Source organism: Cryptomeria japonica, chromosome 1 (genome assembly GCF_030272615.1).
Source record: "Cryptomeria japonica chromosome 1, Sugi_1.0, whole genome shotgun sequence".
Taxonomy (NCBI): domain Eukaryota; kingdom Viridiplantae; phylum Streptophyta; class Pinopsida; order Cupressales; family Cupressaceae; genus Cryptomeria; species Cryptomeria japonica.
The window spans coordinates 186,259,604-186,265,301 of record NC_081405.1 but is presented as its reverse complement, the minus strand read 5'-3'; positions in this window follow the sequence as shown (position 1 = coordinate 186,265,301).

The window sequence follows — 5,698 nt, the reverse complement described above, 5'->3', positions numbered from 1 at the left end:
GTCCTAGAATGATTATAGAGTGTTTTAAAAAGATGTGTAGCAAGATTTGGGAAAGTAGACACACTCTCCCTATGATGGATCTAACAAATGCTCAACTCATGCATGGGTATAGAAGCTAGACACATATTTTTCCTTCATATTGATGATTGAAGATGATTGCACATAAGTGGTGGTACCATGGTCTAATCACTCAAGGTCATAGATCCATCACCTCATATGATGAATTTCAAAAACTTTTGATTGAGAGGTTTGATTGGAAGGATCTTGAAGTTTATTTCAAAGATTTGACTAAGCTCAAACAATGTGGTTTAGTGAAGATCTATGGTACTAGACATCATACATAGAAGTTTGACTATGCTCTTCATTGAAGGGTTAATTGATTCTCTCAAGGGGTTGGTCAAGGCTTTTGAACCATCTACCTTCCAAGAGACCATCAAGTGGGCTTTGGCACTAGAGACTTCCATTCCAAAGAATAAATTTTAGACCAAAACCTTCATTGCAAAGAAGCATTTTCACAAAAATGTACAACAAACCAAAAGATTTCCATTAAGACTAGACATAGGGGTGAGGAATGAATTGACAAGGAAGAAGTTGTGTTTTAGTTGCAAGGAGCCATGGTCACATAGACATAGATGTCTTGGGAAAGGACAAGTGCATTACATCAAGGTAAGGTTTGATGATGAATCGAGATTTGAGGAATGTGCATAGGAGATGGGAGAAGAAGATCAACCAAAAGAGGAAGAGGTCATCTTGTTAGGCACTTTTGCCACGCTCTCTGGTACTTTGAGGTACAGCCCCTTTCACATCCATGGGGTCTGGCAATGTCAAAGGGTGACTTCTTGTGACGTTTTCACACATCACCCCATTCCAAATGGGGACCCCTACTTTTTAAGTCCTCATGGTCTTTTGGTTTTGGTTCTTTGGGTCTTTTCGCAGCAATCCCTTCGGTCTCCTTAGTTTGCAAGTGTTTTCGATGAATTTTGATAAAGTTTGCAAGTCATTTGAGAAAATTTGGCTAAGTCTAGAACTTGTTTGGTCTATTTTAGGGTTTTTTGCCCTTCAGGCTTAGGTTTGAGGTCTTTTCCTTAGGGTTTTGGAAAGAACGTTGCATTGAAGTCAGAGCCCTACAAGGAAGCTACCAGTGAAATTTGAGCTAATTCTGAGCACTTACTATTTTTAGTAAGTTTCACTATGTCTCGGATTGGCTTAATTTTGCAAAAAATCAAACTTACAATTTTTATTAAGTTTTACTGTGTCCCATATTGGCCTAATTTGATGTTTGGAAGAACTTACTATTTTTAGTAAGTCCATCTCAAGCAGTAGTTAGAACATTGAAGGTAGAGGATTCCTGAAAGTCCTAGTCTAAATCCAGAAAGTTGAAAAAGTAGGTAGTTGATAAGAAAAGTGGCTAAGTATGAAATTCTTTCTTGAAGTGGATAAAGCACGCAAATCTTCCAAGGCAAGAAAAATCTTCTTCATTTCAAAAGCAACATCCAAATCCGGGCGATGAGCAGAAATGAGGGTCAAGGAAGGAATTTCCGAATTTGCTAAAATATCCTTCACCAAGGCAAAATGGCGCTCTAGATTGGACGGTGCCAAATCAAGGTAATGGAGGAATTTTCCTTTGTGCAACAAATTCCTCCATAGGGTCAAAATTCTACCCAATTTGAGATCAAGGTGCCAAAATAGGGTCCAAGAGGAATTTTCCTCCAAAGAAGAAATTCTTGCACACTAGTGAAATATCACCCAAGTCTTGATGGGAGTGCCAAACAGAGGGTGAGGAGGAATTTTCCTCCAAGGTATGAATTCCTCCTTCACAACAAAATTCCGCCCAAGGACAGGACAAGGCGCCAAATGGAGGCCATGCAAGAATTTTCAAGATTTTCAAAAAATCCTCCACAGGGTGGAAAAAGTGCTCTTGGAGAAGGGAGGGTGCCAAAATGATGGGGTGGAGGAAAAGCAAGAAAGTCATGAATTCCTCCACAAGGTGAAAATGCCGCTTATCCATGGAGATGAGTGCTCAAACGAGGTACATGAGGAATTTCCTCCTCCAGGCAAATTCCTTCTCCCTAATGAAAATCTGCCCAAGGAAGAGGTTGAGCGCTAGATACATGACATGGAGGAATTTTCCTCCAAGACAAAAATTTCCTGCACCCTAGTCAAAATGCACTCAAGGTAAGGATAGGGGTGTTAGAACATGATGTTATTGGGGATCACATCCTTATAATATTTATATATAATGTTCTAATATAAGGTTATAAAATCTTATATATTATATGCTTTATAAGCATATCCCATTTGAAATAATTATAATCTAATAACTATTAGATTATTAATTATTTATGAGTGGGGGCTATTGAAAAGGTGTGACTAGTGAAACCACCCTTCCTCCTATATTTAAGGAGGTTCTCTCTCATTTGGGAGTGGTGAGAATTTGGAGCTTTATGGTGAGTTGTATCACTATGCATATGAGGTATTATTGGCCACGTGGAAGTATTGGAGGAGTGTCCCCAGGTTCATGTCTATTTTATGATAGACTATATTTGTAAGTGTTTTAATTAAATGATGCTTTATGGGGTTTTTTACCCGAAAGGGTTTTTCCCATGTATATCTTGTGTAATGTGTACATTTATGCATGTATGTTTCTCATTTCATTTACTTTATGATCTTGTTTATAATGATTAGTATCCTAAGATCCTAATTTCTAACATGGTATCAGAGCCTATTAGGCTATAATCATCATTTTTACAGATTATTCTAGAAGATCTATAGAACTTGATGGGAAAATTCCTTATGCTCAATCAACATGTATGTTATATCATTAAGTAATTTCAAAATACTCATAAAATCAAGCTTCCACATTCAAGTAAGTATACTCTATGAGCCTACCTTGAACATAGTTTGAAAAGCAGGTGTTTTCTTCTATTAGTATTTTGGAAACATGTACAACCATTTATATTATTTTATGTTAAATAAGGACAAATTTTAGATAGATTTTTTTTTTGAAATAAATGATAACTAAAAATGTCCGTCTTAGTGAAAAACTATGATCAAATAACTTTAAATATTCTATTTGTATTGATAAATACACACTAATCAACAATAATTCTCAAAATTAATTTTAAATTTTCCAAATCAAATTCATCTCAAGTAGCTGACTGGTAATTCATAAACCTTTTAGTAAATTACATCATTAACTTATAAAATTTTCTTTATAATATCTTGAAATTAATAAAATAAATATTTAAAATTATACATTATTTTAAATATCATGCATAGACTTGTATAAAAAACTATTATAAGTCTCATAAGAAGATCCTCTACTTTTCATTGTCATATTGCTTTAATCTCCATACTCCTCATTTAAAATGAAAGACTTGTCCTTGTACGAAAGGTTAAGAAGGGGAGTCACAACCCTTACATATAACACATTATGTTTCAAATATTTCAAATACTCTTAACACATGAATTTTGTGTTGAAGACATCATTTGTGTTCCATTCACAATAGTGCGTGGAAGTAAAACATTATGCATAGATGACACTACCAAGTTTGGGATCCAAGAATCAAAGAATACAAGTACTTGATCAAAGAATTCTACAAGACAATTATAGAAGGTCGGTAATCAACCATTAAACAAGTTATGAGTATAATGATCTGATTGCTTGATCAGATCGAAGGAGCTCGACATATAGTCTTTTTTGCAAATCGAATGTGATTACACCAAAGTTTTGAAACTCGGACTCAATAAACCAAAAATCTGGACGAACTCGAACTCATGAAAGACTCGCGAAAGACTCGGGAAGGACTCGACCAGAAAAAAACCGTAGTTTTACAAAAAAAACATAAAGAAATTAATGCATTTAGAGAACATAAGATCCATAATTGAAACATTACACATGTCATATGATCTACAAACACATAATATTTGAAATTTCATCATTCATACTCAGTTTCAATTCTAAAATGTATAATAGCAGCATAAGTTTATAAATGTTTACAAAATTACATATAATGATATGTCCAACTCCAAATGTGAAAAATAACAACGAAAAAACTAAAGAGAAGACTATATCTTCCTCTTTGTATTTCTCCTCCATCACACCCTACAAACCTGTCATAACCAAGCAAGAATGCCAAATGAGGGCAAAAAAAAACAAAACTTTTAAAGCTTGCATGACATTTTTTTTTGGGTCTTGCAAGTCCATCTGAAAGACTCATGAGTCCATGCAAAAGACTTGCGCGAGTCCTTGCAAAAGACTCGCGAGTCTTTCAGATGGACTCGCCAGGACTTGCCTCGCGAGTCCTTGGCGAGTCGACTCGTGGCTCCCATGGACTCGCGAGTCCATGGCGAGTCCACGAGTCTTAAAACAATGGATTACACACAGATCCACTAAGGCATCTTGACAAGTAACAATAATAATTGATAAATTAAGATTAATACTAATCATCAATAATAGGCAACGATTTGTAATGCTAAATATCAATGGAAGATAACAATTACATAAGCAAACTAATCGCCAACCCTAAATAACCCAAAATACATGATCTGATTTGATTAGTAAATTGTTTGTTATGAAGAAGGTCAATTAAGAAGAGATGTGTCTTATCAAACACAAATGGATGCCATCTTTTCGGTTTGTAAGGTATAAGAAGAAGATCTAACACATTCCATCAATCATCGATTTGGAATATATCTCTTTTATTTATCCCATTGTGGATCTTCTTATTGAGTGATTGCCTACTGGCATTTTTGGTTGCATACATTTGAAGATCATATCAAAGATGACACTCTTAGTTGCAAGCACATAACTTTATATCTAGAACAACAACATATCACTATAGAGTGATACTAATATCTTCAATTTGCATATTCATGTTGGTAGATCAGACATAGCAACCTTCTAAATTTATAGCTATCTTCGTAGGGAGGATCATTGCATAGTTAACATCATCATAAATTAGGAAGACCACACATCTCTATCTACATATATATGTATATTATCAAGATTGTAATATCCTAACTTTGCATGATCCCTAAGATCGTATCATATACAATATTATTTTGTTATCCAATCTTTATCCTTCATCAATATAGGTGAAAGCGAAAGTTTATTAGCATATTGTTGCACCAAGTTCAATATATATCTGTAGATAGGAAATGTGGAAATCATCAAAGCAAATAAGAACATTGGTCTAGCTCAATCACGAAAGCTAAAATGCAATGATAGCAATCCTAAAAACACTCAATGAAAACATGAAACAAAGACATCAATTCAAACGCAAACCATTGCAAACTTGAATGTCTCCTTCATGTGGCTTCATTGTCCTTCTTTCTCCTTCAAATAGCTTTTGTTTGTGGATCTCACCTGCTGGTGCATAATCATGATGTAAAAGCAAGTAGACAAGATGGTAGCGCAAGAATACTAGAAGCGTGATTGATTCGACCAGGGATCAGGGACCTTGATTGAAGAAATTCATCCAATTTATAGACAAATTGGAGAAATGACAAGATTAGCATGAGGAGATTTGAAAGGAAATTCAAATCAAGAATGACAATTATGACAAATTATGACAAATTTGCACTTTCTATGCAAGATTGATTGATTGATAATTTTGACAAAATTATGACAAATTTCTATGTCAAAATTGATTGATTGTCAATTATGACAAATTATGACAACTTGAAATGTCATTCC